The sequence below is a fragment of the Mytilus californianus genome, unplaced genomic scaffold (assembly GCF_021869535.1).
Source record: "Mytilus californianus isolate M0D057914Y unplaced genomic scaffold, xbMytCali1.0.p SCAF_3, whole genome shotgun sequence".
Taxonomy (NCBI): Eukaryota; Metazoa; Mollusca; class Bivalvia; order Mytilida; family Mytilidae; genus Mytilus; species Mytilus californianus.
The window spans coordinates 125987413-126008578 of record NW_026262679.1 but is presented as its reverse complement, the minus strand read 5'-3'; the positions used below and the strand labels follow the sequence as shown (position 1 = coordinate 126008578).

Below are 21166 nucleotides of genomic sequence, written 5' to 3'. Positions count from 1 at the left end.
GGAGTTGCGATGACAAGAACAGGACTGACGGACGGACGGGTCAAAAACATTATACCCTCCGCAACTTTGTTGCGTGGGGTATAAAAATCAAAATCTAACTTGACCTTTACTTTTATGGTCCATGACATTCTCAAATAAATTTCATTAACGAGACTATTCATATAATATTACTACAACTTCTATCCCTTAAATATTTAGGCTTAAACAAAACTAACAATATATTCATGTTGCTGATAACCCAGACAGCTCATCTGGACACCAGATTTTAATGATTTTTAAAACAATATCCATGTATACAAATTGTAAGCATATATACATAAAAGATAATCATAAAATTATAATGGATGAAATGCTTCTATGCTGTATTTTAAGTTAAATACCAAATAATGACAAAATCTCTATCATCATCAATCTCCCTGCCAGGAACAACAATGACAACCAACTAAAACGAGTGAACTTGATCAAACTTCTTTAAAAACTGAATTTGTAGTGGGAAAATGTTGGAAACCTGAGTCCAAAACCTAATGCTCTGAAGACTGTCTCAGGAAGTATACTTTAGACAGTATAAAAAAATGTATAATTATTCAGAATAAAACAATTGATAAAAATATAAATTATATCAAACTCAGCTAAAAAATAAAAGAAGAATGTGTCTGAGGACACGATGCCCTTGCTCAAGCTTTGCAATTTTAAAAATTGTAAAAAGGAGCATAAATCTAGAAAAGTAAGTGACTCACTGTCCAAATTTGCAACTTTCCAACTGATAAAGGGGCATTACTCTTAAAAGTTAGTGCGGAAACAAAAATGGGACAAAAGGAACAACAAAAGGACAGAAGGACGCCAAGGGTAACACTTAATGCCTCCTTTCCCTATGGCAGGGGCATAAAAAAAACGAAAAAAGTCGGAAAAGATATATATTTAACAATGGTGAAAGCCAAAATATACATTTCTCATTTTTTTCTTTTTTTTTTTAGATTCTCCATTCTTAACTTCTGGAAGTGTTTTGACTAGACACGGACCATTATTAATATATCTAAAAGAGTAGGTCTTCAAATAAAATTGGTCCATTTCAATTCATTTTCAAAGTACCAATTAAATCTAGCCACAGGGGAAAAAAAATAATGAATACAATCTGAACTATGAACACAAAACAAAACTATACATACCAAAAACCAGTTCAGTATCAATATGCATGATAAAAAAATTGTCAAGAATGGACATGAGTAGAGCTACCTGAATATATCCTTTGGTTTTAATGGTTAAAAGAGGGATTTTAAAATTCAAAATAAGTTATCTATAACTTACAATCTTGTTGAAAATGGAGAATCTTTACACTATTTTTTTTTTTTTGTAAAAAATTATAAACATTTTCTCAAACATACACAAAAATTGTCTGAATTACATTCTTTACTGGTACAGTCACCCAATCATTTTCATGCAGCCACAGTTAAAGTTACCTGAAAAAGAAATGTTCATTCTTAAACATATCTGTCAAAACTATATTTAATGCAAAAGAATAATTAACTGGGCATTACAATTATGATGCATATAACATTTCTTTACCTAGCTTTAAAGTGACTCGTGGACATAACTTTTAGACTACCAGTCTTTGTTGGCAAAAACAGATGAAAAACAAGTCGTTGTTTGTTGTCTATCATATTTTTTGTTTTGTTTATTGTTTTATCCTATATCAAGTCATTGGTTTTCTCATCTGAATTCTTTCACATTTTGTCATGTTGGGGCTTTATATAGCTTACAATACAGAATAGGTTTTGCTCATTGTTGAAGACCATAAAATGGCATTCTATAGTTGCTAACATCCTTGTCATGTGGTTTCTAGTTGATAAATGTCTCATTGGCAATCATATTATATTTAATTTCTATATAGTGGAATTAATTTAGATAAAAAAAAAAAAACAGAGAGAAGATATCCAAAATTCAAATCTTTGACTTCCCTTATTTGTATCTTGATACCCCCTTCCAAATTATACATACACTTATAACATGAAAAATCTAGTGACATGCTCCAAGTTGAATAGTTCATAAATCTATGTACTGATTCTTACCATAAAAGTCAGCTCCAATGGCCATTCCCAACCTCAATCCTTACAGACAAGCTGTGATGTTAACCTGAAATATAAAATGCTTCATCATCAAAAATTGTTTAAACTGATCATTGTTGGTATACTTATATATATTTAATATAAATACTGGTAGTCTATAAATGTGTAATAGATGTTGAGAACATGTGGATTAGACAGCTATCCAGCAACTCAGCAAACTTTTATATAATTACATCAGATCCTAAGATTTACTTATATAATGGTAGCTGATAAACGAAAGAGAAGACTTCTGACCAACTCCTAAAAGCCTAGAGAGAATTTTCCAAAGAAATTTTATAATACATTTGTTTTTTTTTTTCTCTTCAAAACTGGAATAACATTCTGGTACTTACCTTCCTTTTAGATGTATTAGACCCCAAAGTTTTATAATCCAACACCATGAAAATCATGTCACAGAAAGGTTACCTAAAAAGGAATTAAAATTGATACACTTTTGAATTCAACATACAAACTAGCTTCTAGTTGTATAGCTGAAAGGATAAAGTCAGTTCTAAACAGAATTATTGACTCTGATCAAACAGGCTTTATCCCGGGTAGATTTATTGGGGAGAACTGTAGACTTATATATGATATTTTACACTTTACAGAAGAAAATGATATCCCTGGTATATTATTACTCATTGATTTTGAGAAGGTCTTTGACTCTATATCATGGGCCTTTCTCTTTGAAACACTGAAGTATTTTAATTTTGGAGACTCTATTATGAACTGGATAAAAACATTTTATAATGATATTACATCTACTGTCACCCAGAACTGCTGTCTGTCAGACTTTTTCCGTGTGGAGAGAGGCTGTAGACAGGGGGATCCTTTGTCTCCTTACCTTTTCTTGCTATGTGCTGAAATATTAGGCATTTTGGTAAGAAGTAGTGATGAGATAAAGGGTATTACGATAGATGATTCAGAGTATATCTTGTCTCAATATGCAGACGACACATCACTTATTTTAGATGGGTCGCCTTCCTCACTGGATGCATCTCTCCGTATATTACAATTCTATGCTGAGATATCAGGACTGAAAATTAATTTAGACAAAACAAACGTTATATGGATAGGTAGTAAAAGACATAGTCAAGACAAAATATGTGTGAAGTGGGGACTGAAATGGGGTTTCAGTACCTTCAAATTATTAGGTATCACTTTCTGTGTTGATTTAGATAGAATGTTAAATCTAAACTATGCTCCTCGAATACAAGAAATAGAAAAAATATTACAAAAATGGTCAAAACAGTCACTTACCCCGTTTGGTAAAATAACAATTATAAAGTCACTAATTATATCAAAATTAAATCATCTGTTCCTGTCCATCCCAGGTCCAGATGATAATATGATACGTCAACTTAATAGTAAAATTTATTCATTCATTTGGGATGATAAGCCTGACAAGATAAAGCGGGATCTTCTATGCCAAGAATACTTTAGAGGGGGCCTAAAAATGATTAATTTGAGACATTTTATACAAGGGTTAAAACTTACTTGGGTAAGAAGATTATTTAAGTCAAAATCCAAATGGATCCAATTATTAACCTCCACCCAAAATATAAATTTTACAGAGTTGGCTTATTTTGGAATTATTAAAAAATAAAAAAACAAATTTTGGGATGAAGTTTTTCATGCCTGGAAAATTATGTCAAAACTCAGACATCCATTTCATTTTGAGGAAGTCATTTCGACATCTATATGGCATAACAAACATATTAAAATTGATAACGTCAACGTTTACTATAAAAATTGGTCACATCATGGGGTATGGACTGTAAATGACCTGTTAGATGAACATGGAAATATATTAACATATGAAAATTTTGAAATTATGTATAATTTCAAACCCATGTTTCTACAGTTTTATGGGCTTATATTAGCACTAAAAAAATGGCTACAAGCCATTGGAATCAACACCGAAAGAGAGAAAAAACATCAGGCTATTATACCTTTCAACATTAATATTTTCATTAAGTCCGAAAAGGGCTCAAAGGACATATATACTATTTTAAATCAAGGAACTTTACCTATAGATTTTGTAGCAGAAAAAAAATGGGAAGGTATTCTTAATAAAGTTATAGAAAATTGGAAAAAAATACACTTGTGTGTTACCAAGGTTTCAAAAAATACTAGGTTATGTTGGTTTCAATATAGAATTATTCATTATATCTTAGGGACTAATGCTCTACTCTTTAAAATGAAACTTGTTAACTGTAATTTGTGTACATTTTGCAAGGAAGAGCCTGAAACTATAGAACATTTACTTTGGGGTTGTCATATTGTAGCCGACATTTGGCACAATCTAAATTCTTGGATTTTCGATATAGTTCATATAGAAATTCCACTAAATTTGAATATTGTCATTTTTGGCCTCTATGAAAATTATAAATTGAATTTTATTAAAAATAAAGTTATCTTACTGACAAAGTATTTCATTTACAGATGTAAGATGCAAGATATAAAACCTCATATTAAAGGTCTTCAAAATTACATAAAAGAAAACTTGATTTTAGAGAAACATATTTCTTCAAATATTTAAGTATGGAAGAAAACAACTTGTACTGGAACCCCTGGGCTAAGATCATTAATTAAATTTAAATTAGGTTAATGTATATACATATGTGTATATATATGAGTATTTGAAAGAACTTGTATACTAGTAGTTATACCATATGCATGCTCATATATTTCTTGCTCTACTATTACTATTATTACTATATTAATGAAAATATTATTACTATACTACATCCATAGATTTCATAGTGTTAGTCCATAGAATGCTTATCATGCTTATTTATTTCACTTGCTTGATTATTGTACCACAAGATAAATATATGTTGATACCTGTAAATTCATGAAGAAAAATAATAAATTATAAAAAAAATAAATATTGTTTTGATTTCTTACTTCATGTTCACAATAGTATAACATCAACACCTAAATTTGTAAAATTAATATATAAAGATGGAAAATTAAAAGGAAGTCAAAGAATAATGATTTGAATATCAACTGAATTAAAATCTGCATATTTTACAGAGTTATCTCCCATTGAATTAACAAATCTTGGAAGCTCTATTCCAATCTCAGGATTTACTCTTGCTATTCTTTTAGAAAATCTTGTTAATATACTTGGTACAAATTGTATCTTTAAATATTAAACTGGTAAAATAATTCTCGGTCGGGTAGATGTTTTCACAATTTTTAGTTTTCAGTTTTCTAACTTGGAAAATATGTTCTAACCCTTCACATGGCTACTGTGAGAAAAACATTTATAATGTCTAATACAGTTATCTTTTAATTATTTTTGTTTTAATTATCCTGATAAGAATTCAACTGGCCAATGTACATGTAATGGGTGTATAATATCATACCATTAGTATTTGCAGAACTTTCTTAAAATGGTGTTGATACTTTATAAAGGTATTTAAGTTGATTTCTTCTGTGTGTTTTATCCCATTTAAATCAATAGTCAATACCATATTTTATTTCTTTAAGACAAACAATTACACACATAGGACATATAAAGACCATCAGAAATAATAAATACAGTATTGTAACCTATATATCTCTGTAAGAACTCTGTAATGGAAATAAATAATAAAGATTAGTGATGTTTGAAAAATTGTTGTCACTTCTATCAAAGCAGGCTCTCTTAAAAGCTTACAGTAGATTTAGCTTCATCTGTGATAAAAATAAAATATATAGAGTATAGAGTTACGGAAATCTATATGCCACTCTTCCAGGTCTGTTAGCCATATTCAAGGTCGACAACTGAAACATCCTCTCTAAGCTGAATCTGCAAAAATCCAAAATTACAAATTAAACATCTGTGAGTGAACTCTGAAATGAAATATAAATATACTAGTCAACAAAAGTAACGATACACAAGTTTGAACTCCAATTTATCATAAAATATAATAAAATAGGAAAAACTGTTAAATTATCCAATGAAAAACATTCATTTGCAAAGCAAATGCATATGATTAAAAGAATCTGACCAAAATGGAAAGTAAGAAACTACCGTGTTATATATAACAGGGGTCAAATTTATTTTGCGGAACATAGATTTTATTACAAATTTATTTTATTGAACATAGATGGTCCTCAAATAGTCAAAAAATATCATAGAGACTTAAGAGCTACAGTTCCGCAGCTACCTTACCATCAATTCTTTGAAGAAACCTATATAAAAAATAAATATATATACAACAATATACACATGAAAATATATAAATTGAAATAAATCAACCAATCTTACTATTAAATACGGAACCATAGCTCTTAATTAGGTCCTTATGATATATTATAAAGACCTAAGAGCTAAGGTTCGGCAGCTACCTTACCATCAATTCTTTGAAGAACCCTATATAAAAAATAAATATATATACAACCATATACATGAAAATATATCAAATGAAATAAATCAACCTATCTTACTATTAGGTGCGGAACCATAGCTCTTAATTAGGTCCTTATGATATATTATAAAGACTTAAGAGCTACGGTTCCACAGCTACCTTACCATCAATTCTTTCAAGAAACCTATATAAAAAATAAATATATAAACAACAATATACATGAAAATATATAAAATGAAATAAATCGACCAATCTTACTATTAGGTGTGGAACCATAGCTCTTAATTAGGTCCTTATGATATATTATAAAGACCTAAGAGCTACGGTTCCACAGCTACCTTACCATCAATTCTTTGAAGAAACCTATTCAAAAAATAAATATATATACAACCATATACACATGAAAAAATATGAAATGAAATAAATCAACCAATCTTACTATTAGGTGCGGAACCATAGCTCTTAATTAGGTCCTTATGATATATTATAAAGACCTAAGAGCTACGGTTCCGCAGCTACCTTACCATCAATTCTTTGAAGAAACCTATATAAAAAATAAATTTATATACAACCATATATACCGGTACATGAGAATATATAAAATGAAATAAATCAACTAATCTTACTATTAGGTGCGGAACCATAGCTCTTAATTAGGTCCTTATGATATATTAAAAAGACCTAAGAGCTACGGTTCCGCAGTTACCTTACCATCAATTCTTTGAAGAAACCTATATAAAAAATAAATATATATACAACAATATACATGAAAATATATAAAATGAAATAAATCGACCAATCTTAATATTAGGTGCGGAACCATAGCTCTTAATTAGGTCCTTATGATATATTATAAAGACCTAAGAGCTACGGTTCCGCAGCTACCTTACCATCAATTCTTTGAAGAAACCTATATAAAAAATAAATTTATATATACAATATACACATGAAAATATATAAAATGAAATAAATCAACCAATCTTACTATTAGGTGCGGAACCATAGCTCTTAATTAGGTCCTTATGATATATTATAAAGACCTAAGAGCTACGGTTCTGCAGTTACCTTACCATCAATTCTTTGAAGAAACCTATATAAAAAATAAATATATATACAACAATATCCATGAAAATGTATAAAATGAAAAAAATCAACCAATCTTACTATTAGGTGCGGAACCATAGCTCTTAATTAGGTCCTTATGATATATTATAAAGACCTAAGAGCTACGGTTCCGCAGCTACCTTACCATCAATTCTTTGAAGAAACCTATATAAAAAATAAATATATATACAACCATTTACACATGAAAATATATAAAATGAAATAAATCAACCAATCTTACTATTAGGTGTGGAACCATAGCTCTTAATTAGGCCCTTATGATATATTATAAAGACCTGAGAGTTACGGTTCCGCAGTTACCTTACCATCAATTTTTTGAAGAAACCTATATAAAAAATAAATATATATACAACAATATCCATGAAAATATATAAAATGAAAAAAATCAACCAATCTTACAATTAGGTGCGGAACCGTAGCTCTTAATTAGGTCCTTATGATATATTATAAAGACCTAAGAGCTACGGTTCCGCAGTTACCTTACCATCAATTCTTTGAAGAAACCTATATAAAAAATAAATATATATACAGCAATATACATGAAAATATATAAAATGAAATAAATCGACCAATCTTAATATTAAGTGCGGAACCATAGCTCTTAATTAGGTCCTTATGATATATTATAAAAGACCTAAGAGCTACGGTTCCGCAGCTACCTTACCATCAATTCTTTGAAGAAACCTATATAAAAAATAAAAATATATACAACAATATCCATGAAAATGTATAAAATGAAAAAAATCACCCAATCTTACTATTAGGTGCGGAAACATAGCTCTTAATTAGGTCCTTATGATATATTATAAAGACCTAAGAGCTACGGTTCCGCAGCTATCTTACCAACAATTCTTTGAAGAAACCTATATAAAAAATAAATATATATACAACCATTTACACATGAAAATATATAAAATGAAATAAATCAACCAATCTTACTATTAGGTGTGGAACCATAGCTCTTAATTAGGTCCTTATGATATATTATAAAGACCTAAGAGCTACGGTTCCGCAGTTACCTTACCATCAATTCTTTGAAGAAACCTATATAAAAAATAAATATATATACAACAATATCCATGAAAATATATAAAATGAAAAAAATCAAACAATCTTACAATTAGGTGTGGAACCGTAGCTCTTAATTAGGTCCTTATGATATATTATAAAGACCTAAGAGCTATGGTTCCGCAGTTACCTTACCATCAATTCTTTGAAGAAACCTATATAAAAAATAAATATATATACAACAATATACATGAAAATATATAAAATGAAATAAATCGACCAATCTTAATATTAGGTGGGGAACCATAGCTCTTAATTAGGTCCTTATGATATATTATAAAAGACCTAAGAGCTACGGTTCCACAGCTACCTTACCATCAATTCTTTGAAGAAACCTATATAAAAAATAAATATATATACAACAATATACATGAAAATATATAAAATGAAATAAATTAACTAATCTTACTATTAGGTGCGTAGCCATAGCTCTTAATTAGGTCCTTATGATATACTATAAAGACCTAAGAGCTACTGTTCCGCAGCTACCTTACCATCAATTCTTTGAAGAAACCTATATAAAAAATAAATATATATACAACAATATACATGAAAATATATAAAATGAAATAAATCAACCAATCTTACTATTAGGTGCGGAGCCATAGCTCTTAATTAGGTCCTTATGATATACTATAAAGACCTAAGAGCTACTGTTCCGCAGCTACCTTACCATCAATTCTTTGAAGAAACCTACATAAAAAATAAATATATATATACAACAATATACATGAAAATATATAAAATGAAATAAATCAACTAATCTTACTATTAGGTGCGGAACCATAGCTCTTAATTAGGTCCTTACGATATATTATAAAGACTTAAGCGCTACGGTTCCACAGCTACCTTACCATCAATTCTTTGAAGAAACCTATTTAAAAAATAAATATATATACAACCATATACACATGAAAATATATAAAATGAAATAAATCAACCAATCTTACTATAAGGTGCGGAACCATAGCTCTTAAATAGGTCCTTATGATATATTATAAAGACTTAAGAGCTACGGTTCCACAGCTACCTTACCATCAATTCTTTGAAGAAACCTATATAAAAAATAAATATATATACAACAATATCCATAAAAATATATAAAATGAAAAAAATCAACCAATCTTACTATTAGGTGCAGAACCGTAGCACTTAATTAGGTCCTTATGATATATTATAAAGACCTAAGAGCTACGGTTCCGCAGTTACCTTACCATCAATTCTTTGAAGAAACCTATATAAAAAATAAATATATATACAACAATATACATGAAAATATATAAAATGAAATAAATCGACCAATCTTACTATTAGGTGCAGAACCATAGCTCTTAATTAGGTCCTTATGATATATTATAAAGACCTAAGAGCTACAGTTCTGCAGCTACCTTACCATCAATTCTTTGAAGAAACCTATATAAAAAATAAATTTATATACAACCATATATACATGAGAATATATTAAATGAAATAAATCAACTAATCTTACTATTAGGTGCGGAACCATAGCTCTTAATTAGGTCCTTACGATATATTATAAAGACCTAAGAGCTACGGTTCCACAGCTACCTTACCATCAATTCTTTCAAGAAACCTATATAAAAAATAAATATATATACAACCATATACATGAAAATATATAAAATGAAATAAATCAACCAATCTTACTATTAGGTGCGGAACCATAGCTCTTAATTAGGTCCTTATGATATATAATAAAGACCTAAGAGCTACGGTTCCGCAGCTACCTTACCATCAATTCTTTGAAGAAACCTATTTAAAAAATAAATATATATACAACCATATCCACATGAAAATATATAAAATGAACTAAATCAACTAATCTTACTATTAGGTGCGGAACTGTAGCTCTTAATTAGGTCCTTATGATATATTATAAAGACCTAAGAGCTACAGTTCCGCAGCTACCTTACCATCAATTCTTTGAAGAAACCTATATAAAAAATAAATATATATACAACCATATACACATGAAAATAAATAAAATGAACTAAATCAACCAATCTTACTATTAGGAGCGGAACCATAGCTATTAATTAGGTCCTTATGATATATTATAAAGACTTAAGAGCTACGGTTCCACAGCTACCTTACAATCAATTCTTTGATGAAACCTATATAAAAAATAAATATATATACAACAATATACATGAAAATATATAAAATGAAATAAATCAACCAATCTTACTATTAGTTGCGGAACCATAGCTCTTAATTAGGTCCTTATGATATATTATAAAAGACCTAAGAGCTACAGTTCCGCAGCTACCTTACCATCAATTCTTTGATTTGATTTGATTTTTTTTGATTTTTTTGTGTTTTAACGCCACTTTTAAGCACCGCTTTTGGACTATTTCGTGGCGGCCAGTTTTTATTGGTGGAGGAAGCCGGAGTGCCCGGAGAAAACCACCGACCTTCGATAGGAAAACTGACAATCCTAGTCAATTAAAATTGGAGTCGAGTGCACCCGCACGAGCGGGGTTCGAACTCACAACCTCAGTGTTGACTGGCTAGTGATTACAGTAGTAACTACTTAGACCACTCGGCCACCGTCAATTCTTTGAAGAAACCTATATAAAAAATAAATATATATACAACAATATCCATGAAAATATATAAAATGAAAAAAAATCAACTAATCTTACTATTAGGTGCGGAACCATAGCTCTTAATTAGGTCCTTATGATATATTATAAAAGACCTAAGAGCTACGGTTCTGCAGCTACCTTACCATCAATTTTTTTGAAGAAACCTATATAAAAAATAAATATATATACAACAATATCCATGAAAATATATAAAATGAAAAAAAAAAATCAACCAATCTTACTATTAGGTGCGGAACCGTAGCTCTTAATTAGGTCCTTATGATATATTATAAAGACCTAAGAGCTACAGTTCCGCAGCTACCTTACCATCAATTCTTTGAAGAAACCTATATAAAAAATAAATATATATACAACAATATCCATGAAAATATATAAAATGAAAAAAATCAACTAATCTTACTATTAGGTGCGGAACCATAGCTCTTAATTAGGTCCTTATGATATATTATAAAAGACCTAAGAGCTACGGTTCTGCAGCTACCTTACCATCAATTTTTTGAAGAAACCTATATAAAAAATAAATATATATACAACAATATCCATGAAAATATATAAAATGAAAAAAAAATCAACCAATCTTACTATTAGGTGCGGAACCATAGCTCTTAATTAGGTCCTTATGATATATTATAAAGACCTAAGAGCTACGGTTCTGCAGTTACCTTACCATCAATTCTTTGAAGAAACCTATATAAAAAATAAATATATATACAACAATATACATGAGAATATATTAAATGATATAAATCGACCAATCTTACTATTAGGTGCGGAACCATAGCTCTTAATTACGTCCTTATGATATATTATAAAGACCTAAGAGCTACGGTTCTGCAGTTACCTTACCATCAATTCTTTGAAGAAACCTATTTAAAAAATAAATATATATACAACCATATACACATGAAAATATATAAAATGAAATAGATCAACCAATCTTACTATTAGGTGCGGAACCATAGCTCTTAATTAGGTCATTATGATATATTATAAAGACCTAAGAGCTACGGTTCCGCAGCTACCTTACCATCAATTCTTTGAAGAAACCTATATAAAAAATAAATATATATACAACAATATCCATAAAAATATATAAAATGAAAAAAATCAACCAATCTTACTATTAGGTGCGGAACCGTAGCTCTTAATTAGGTCCTTATGATATATTATAAAGACCTAAGAGCTACGGTTCCGCAGTTACCTTACCATCAATTCTTTGAAGAAACCTAAATAAAAAATAAATATATATACAACAATATACATGAAAATATATAAAATGAAATAAATCGACCAATCTTACTATTAGGTGCGGAACCATAGCTCTTAATTAGGTCCTTATGATATATTATAAAGACCTAAGAGCTACGGTTCCGCAGCTACCTTACCATCAATTCTTTGAAGAAACCTATATAAAAAATATATTTATATACAACCATATATACATGAGAATATATAAAATGAAATATATACTAATCTTACTATTAGGTGCGGAACCATAGCTCTTAATTAGGTCCTTATGATATATTATAAAGACCTAAGAGCTACGATTCCAGAGCTACCTTACCATCAATTCTTTGAAGAAACCTATATAAAAAATAAAAATATATACAACAATATACATGAAAATATATAAAATGAAATAAATCAACTAATCTTACTATTAGGTGCGGAACCATAGCTCTTAATTAGGTCCTTATGATATATTATAAAGACCTAAGAGCTACTGTTTTGCAGCTACCTTACCATCAATTCTTTGATTGATTGATTGTTGGTTGCTTAACGTCCAGTGGCAAATATTTCATGCATATTCAGGACTTTCAATTCTTTGAAGAAACCTATATAAAAAATAAATATATATACAACAATATACATGAAAATATATAAAATGAAATAAATCAACCAATCTTACTATTAGGTGCGGACATACTTGCCAACCTCTGACAATGAGAAATCATGTCATGACATGACATGACATGTCAAAAAGCGGTTGGAAACGCGTGACGTAGATGCAGACTTTTTAATATGAACAATGTTCATAATTTCACATTATATGCAAATTTGTTAATATAAAAACAATATTCAACTGTAAACTTTTATTGTATTCAACAGTGGTCTGTTTTGCTGCTTTTAAAGCAACACCACTAGGCACATAGTCAAAACACCTGCTGATTTGGCTACATTTACTTGATAACAAGGCACACAACATATCATTGTCAAGTTCTGATCAGAATTCAGTGTAAATTTCTTTATAATTGAAAATGATCTCTCACAGTCAGAATTGATATTTGGCTGAACTAAAATAGCTTCATGAAGCTTTGAAAGAGTGTCATAATGTTTTTTTGCCATCTAAAATGTCATCTATGATCTCTGCCATTGATCCCAACAAACTATACAATATATGTTGCTATTGCCTGGTCAAAACTGGGTAGTTCATCAGAAGACAGCTAATACTATGAGAACTGATCCAACAGTTCCGTGATATTTCCATCCCCTATGCAGGCTATGGCCTGTGGAAATCTGTTGGCTACATTTGAAATTGAAAAAGAAAAATATTTTATAATTGTTAAATGCTTAATCAAATAGCTATGTATTTTAGTTCTCCTCTCATATGTATTGTTATGATTGCAACATAGAGTGTACAATGCGTTACTCATCCCTCGATGATTTAAACTCGAACTCCCAAATATAATTTATAAATCTTGAATCTTGGTACGTACACATCGTTTTCGCTTAGAAATCGACTCTTTAGACGACGGTACAGGTCCTGAAAGCTACCTCTTTCTGTGGACATTTTCCCTAAGTGAATTTGAAAGAAAGAAAGTCCCAAAATTGTAAAAACTAATCACAAACTACTTACCTTAAGAGCTTTTGCTGTTCCTCCATATAGAGTAAACTAGAGGCTCTAAAGAGCCTGTGTCGCTCACCTTGGTCTATGTGCATATTAAACAAAGGACACAGATGGATTCATGACAAAATTGTGTTTTGGTGATGGTGATGTGTTTTGGTGATGGTGATGTGTTTGTAGATCTTACTTTACTGAACATTCTTGCTCCTTACTATTATCTCTATCTATAATGAACTTGGCCCGGTAGTTACAGTGGAAAATACTTTGTAAAAATTTACAAAAATTTACAAAATTTATGAAAATTGTAAAAAATTGACTATAAAGGGCAATAACTCCTTAAGGGGTCAATTGACAATTTTGGTCATGTTGCCTTATTTGTAGATCTAACTTTGCTGTACATTATTGCTGTTTACAGTTTATCTCTATCTATAATAATATTCAAGATAATAACCAAAAGCTGCAAAATTTTCTTAAAATTACCAATTCAGGGGCAGCAACCCAACAATGTGTTGACTGATTGGTCTGAAAATTTCAGGGCAGATAGATCTTGACCTAATGAACAATTTTACCCCCATGTCAGATTTGCTCTAAATGCTTTGGTTTCAGAGATATGAGCCAAAAACTGCATTTTACCCTATGTACTATTTTTTAGCCATGTCGGCCATCTTGGTTTGCGGGCGGGGTCATCGGACACATTTTTTAAACAAGATACCCTAATGATGATTTTGGACAAGTTTGGTTAAATTTGTCTAAGTAGTTTCAGAGGAGAAGATTTTTGTAAAAGATTACAAAAATTTACGAAAAATGGTTAAAAATTGACTTTAAAGGGCAATAACTCCTTAAAGGGTCAACTGACCATTTTGGTCAAGTTGACTTATTTGTAGATCTTACTTTGCTGAACATTATTGCTGTTTACAGTTTATCTCTATCTATAATAATATTCAAGATAATAACCAAAAACTGCAAAATTTCCTTAAAATTACCAATTCAGGGGCAGCAACCCAACAACGGGTTGCCTGATTGGTCTGAAAATTTCAGGGCAGATAGATCTTGACCTAATGAACAATTTTATACCATCAGATTTGCTCTAAATGCTTTGGTTTCAGAGATATGAGCCAAAAACTGCATTTTACCCTATGTACTATTTTTTAGCCATGTCGGCCATCTTGGTTTGCGGGCGGGGTCATTGGACACATTTTTTAAACTAGATACCCTAATGATGATTGTGGACAAGTTTGGTTAAATTTGTCTAAGTAGTTTCAGAGGAGAAGATTTTTGTAAAAAATTACAAAAATTAACGAAAAATGGTTAAAAATTGACTATAAAGGGCAATAACTCCTTAAGGGGTCAACTGACAATTTTGGTCAAGTTGACTTATTTGTAGATCTTACTTTGCTGAACATTATTGCTGTTTACAATTTATCTCTATCTATAATAATATTCATGATAATAACCAAAAACGGCAAAATTTCCTTAAAATTACCAATTCAGGGGCAGCAACCCAACAACGGGTTGCCTGATTGGTAAGAAAATTTCAGGGCAGATAGATCTTGACCTAATGAACAATTTTACACCATCAGATTTGCTCTAAATGCTTTGGTTTTAGAGATATGAGCCAAAAACTGCATTTTACCCTATGTACTATTTTTTAGCCATGTCGGCCATCTTGGTTCACGGGCGGGGTCATCGGACACATTTTTTAAACAAGATACCCTAATGATGATTTTGGACAAGTTTGGTTAAATTTGTCTTAGTAGTTTCAGAGGAGAAGATTTTTGTAAAAGATTACAAAAATTTACGAAAAATGGTTAAAAATTGACTATAAAGGGCAATAACTCCTTAAGGGGTCAACTGACCATTTTGGCCAAGTTGACTTATTTGTAGATCTTACTTTGCTGAACATTATTGCTGTTTACAGTTTATCTCTATCTATAATAATATTCAAGATGATAACCAAAAACAGCAAAATTTCCTTAAAATTACCAATTCAGGGGCAGCAACCCAACAACAGGTTGTCCGAATCATCTGAAAATTTCAGGGCAGATAGATCTTGACCTGTTGAACAATTTTACCTCATGTCAGATTTGCTCTAAATGCTTTGGTTTCAGATATAAGCCAAAATCTACATTTTACCCCTATGTTCTATTTTTAGCCATGGCGGCCATCTTGGTTGGTTGGCCGGGTCACCGGACACATTTTTTAAACTAGATACCCCAATGATGATTGTGGCCAAGTTTGGTCAAATTTGGCCCAGTAGTTTCAGAGGAGAAGATTTTTGTAAAAGTTAACGGAAGACGGACGACGACGGACGCAGGACGACGGACGACGGACGCAAAGTGATGAGAAAAGCTCACTTGACCTTTCAGGTCAGGTGAGCTAAAAATAAACAATGGCCACCAAACAATTACTTCGAAATTTAGGTATTTATCATGTTATAATAAAAAAACCCGAGAATCGCTATATCACTAACAACCAAAAAATCAAAACAACTAAAAAGCGTTTAATTGCGTGTATAGTGTCGAAAAGCGTGTACATGCCATGTGATATAATCCTCGCGTGTAAACCGTTGAAAAAGCGTGTATTACACGCGAATATCATGTCAGTTGGCAACTATGGGTGCGGAACCATAGCTCTTAATTAGGTCCTTATGATATATTATAAAGACCTAAGAGCTACGATTCCAGAGCTACCTTACCATCAATTCTTTGAAGAAACCTATATAAAAAATAAATATATATACAACAATATACATGAAAATATATAAAATGAAATAAATCAACCAATCTTACTATTAGGTGCAGAACCATAGCTCTTAATTAGGTCCTTATGATATATTATAAAAGACCTAAGAGCTACGGTTCTGCAGCTACCTTACCATCAATTCTTTGAAGAAACCTATATAAAAAATAAATATATATACAACAATATCCATGAAAATATATAAAATGAAATAAATCAACCAATCTTACTATTAGGTGCGGAACCGTAGCTCTTAATTAGGTTCTTATGATATATTATAAAGACCTAAGAGCTATGGTTCCACAGTTACCTTACCATCAATTCTTTGAAGAAACCTATATAAAAAATAAATATATATACAACAATATACATGAAAATATATAAAATGAAATAAATCGACCAATCTTACTATTAGGTGCGGAACCATAGCTCTTGATTAGGTCCTTATGATATATTATAAAAGACCTAAGAGCTACGGTTCGGCAGCTACCTTACCATCAATTCTTTGAAGAAACCTATATAAAAAATAAATATATATACAACAATATACATGAAAATATATAAAATGAAATAAATCAACTAATCTTACTATAAGGTGCGGAACCATAGCTCTTAATTAGGTCCTTATGATATATTATAAAGACCTAAGAGCTACTGTTCCGCAGCTACCTTACCATCAATTCTTTGAAGAAACCTATATAAAAAATAAATATATATACAACATTATACATGAAACTATATAAAATGAAATAAATCGACCAATCTTACTATTAGGTGCGGAACCATAGCTCTTGATTAGGTCCTTATGATATATTATAAAAGACCTAAGAGCTACGGTTCCGCAGCTACCTTATAATCAATTCTTTGAAGAAACCTATATAAAAAATAAATATATATACAACAATATACATGAAAATATATAAAATGAAATAAATCAACTAATCTTACTATAAGGTGCGGAACCATAGCTCTTAATTAGGTCCTTATGATATATTATAAAGACCTAAGAGCTACTGTTCCGCAGCTACCTTACCATCAATTCTTTGAAGAAACCTATATAAAAAATAAATATATATACAACCATATACACATAAAAATATATAAAATGAAATAAATCAACCAATCTTACTATTAGGTGCGGAACCATAGCTCTTAATTAGGTCCTTATGATATATTATAAAGACCTAAGAGCTACGATTCCAGAGCTACCTTACCATCAATTCTTTGAAGAAACCTATATAAAAAATAAATATATATACAACAATATACATGAAAATATATAAAATGAAATAAATCAACCAATCTTACTATTAGGTGCAGAACCATAGCTCTTAATTAGGTCCTTATGATATATTATAAAAGACCTAAGAGCTACGGTTCTGCAGCTACCTTACCATCAATTCTTTGAAGAAACCTATATAAAAAATAAATATATATACAACAATATCCATGAAAATATATAAAATGAAATAAATCAACCAATCTTTCTATTAGGTGCGGAACCGTAGCTCTTAATTATGTTCTTATGATATATTATAAAGGTGTAATACCACCAAATCATAGTACGTCACATCCGGTTGCATACGAAAATAGGTCGAAAAAAAATATTCCCTTGAATTTGACAGTTGTAGGTAATTGATCCTACATTTCATTGCAGTAAAACATTTCTGAGTCATAAACATATATCTTGGGTATTTCAAAGCACCATTATTTCTTTATTTGGGGTTTCTATAGAATATTTTGGAAACTTGAGGTTACATGGTTACTAAAGCTTGTACACAGGTTAAAAAAGGGGGAAAATTTGATTGGTTAACTTCCAGTGATGGTTATTTTCTTATATGCAATGAAATGTTATGTGAAATTTTTTCTATAGTACTGGACAGAATAAAACTTTACTCATGCCAAGTATTTCTTTATTTGAAACAAAGATAAATTCTGCACATTTTTTTGAAAAGTGCAAATTTAACAAAGACTAATAGGGGAAAATCAATGGTGGTATTACACCTAATATGGGAAGCTGTACATGCACCTTTGACCTTGTGAGTACTCTCATGTGTTAAAATTTCTTGCTATTTAAGTGAAATATAACAAATAATGAAATATTCTGAGTGGATTGAGTCTCCAAAATACATTTTATGAGAAAATTTCCTTGAAATAGGACTTTACCATGAATATTAGTTGACAGAACAAGCCATACTTAGAGTCTTGGGGAGCTTTTTCTCCTTATTTCTTATATTCTGCTATACTAGAAAATTTTTCCTAAGAAATACTTTAATAAATATATAGTTTTAAGTAAATGAAATTATTTTTAAAGCAGTAACAACAAATTATTCACCAAAAGAGAAGTTTTTTATGTCCCTCTCTGGAACGCGGCGTAAATTTAAGTTTTACGCAAGGACTTATTGAAACCTCCTTGGAGACAGTAAACTTTTATACGGATAGTTCAAGCAGCTTGAATACTTCAATTAATCATTTATAATAACATTTCTATCATAAATGAGTGAAAGTTACCCCAAAATTTTTATTTATTGGCCTAAAAAGTAGAAATTTTGAGGAAATGAGAGGTATAAATGGACCAAAAGAGACTTTATAAGGAAGAATTAGAGGTCCATTAGTAGTATTTATCATCCTAAAGTTATCTTTTGTATCATATTCAACTGTTTGTAGGCAGATGAGATAAATATTTGATCATTTATTGGTCCACACTATATTCTATCATGATGCGGCTTTGTTTGAATTTTTCGAAGAAATTTTGCTCGAATCGCTGTAGATGTCGTCTTACATTATACTAGATTTTTCTCAAACTATTGAACTGATTATGACAAAACTTGACAGGAATGCTTGAAATAACCAGTATTACAAAGGAAAAAAGTCACATTCAGTTTATTCAACAAAAAAGTCTTCTTTAGGTGTAATACCACCAAATCATAGTACGTCACATCCGGTTGCATACGAAAATAGGTCGAAAAAAAATATTCCCTTGAATTTGACAGTTGTAGGTAATTGATCCTACATTTCATTGCAGTAAAACATTTCTGAGTCATAAACATATATCTTGGGTATTTCAAAGCACCATTATTTCTTTATTTGGGGTTTCTATAGAATATTTTGGAAACTTGAGGTTACATGGTTACTAAAGCTTGTACACAGGTTAAAAAAGGGGGAAAATTTGATTGGTTAACTTCCAGTGATGGTTATTTTCTTATATGCAATGAAATGTTATGTGAAATTTTTTCTATAGTACTGGACAGAATAAAACTTTACTCATGCCAAGTATTTCTTTATTTGAAACAAAGATAAATTCTGCACAATTTTTTGAAAAGTGCAAATTTAACAAAGACTAATAGGGGAAAATCAATGGTGGTATTACACCTAAAGACCTAAGAGCTATGGTTCCACAGTTACCTTACCATCAATTCTTTGAAGAAACCTATATAAAAAATAAATATATATACAACAATATACATGAAAATATATAAAATGAAATAAATCGACCAATCTTACTATTAGGTGCGGAACCATAGCTCTTGATTAGGTCCTTATGATATATTATAAAAGACCTAAGAGCTACGGTTCCGCAGCTACCTTACCATCAATTCTTTGATTGATTGATTGATTGTTGGTTGCTTAACGTCCAGTGGCAATCAATTCTTTGAAGAACCCTATATAAAAAATAAATATATATACAACAATATACATGAAAATATATAAAATGAAATAAATCAACTAATCTTACTATAAGGTGCGGAACCATAGCTCTTAATTAGGTCCTTATGATATATTATAAAGACCTAAGAGCTACTGTTCCGCAGCTACCTTACCATCAATTCTTTGAAGAAACCTATATAAAAAATAAATATATATACAACCATATACACATAAAAATATATAAAATGAAATAAATCAACCAATCTTACTATTCGGTGCGGAACCATAGCTCTTAATTAGGTCCTTATGATATATTATAAAGACCTAAGAGCTACGATTCCAGAGCTACCTTACCATCAATTCTTTGAAGAAACCTATATAAAAAATAAATATATATACAACAATATACATGAAAATATAAACAAGAGTGCACACGATGAAATGTCTCGCCTTCTTTACTAATCATTGATATTATGCTGATAGTCCTAAATATAAAGCTTTATTACATTTTACTGTCACATAAACTTAACATTAACCAAGTAAACTAAACATTGACCAATGAACCATGAAAATGAGGTCAAGGTCAGATGAACCATACTAGGCAGGCATGTACAGCTAACAATTCTTCCATACAACAAATATAGTTGA

The 21166-nt window shown here is 30.3% G+C and overlaps 1 long non-coding RNA gene across 1 annotated transcript; it reads right to left on the bottom strand.

Annotated features, from left to right (window-relative positions):
• Positions 1–221: 221 nt before the first annotated feature.
• Positions 222–7037, bottom strand: LOC127736112 (uncharacterized). The gene is made up of 4 exons (XR_007998808.1): positions 5770–7037; positions 2456–2528; positions 2067–2130; positions 222–1457 (listed from the first exon to the last, which is right to left on the bottom strand). It is a non-coding gene; the product is annotated as an uncharacterized LOC127736112 (long non-coding RNA).
• Between the last annotated feature and the right edge of the window lie 14129 nt (positions 7038–21166).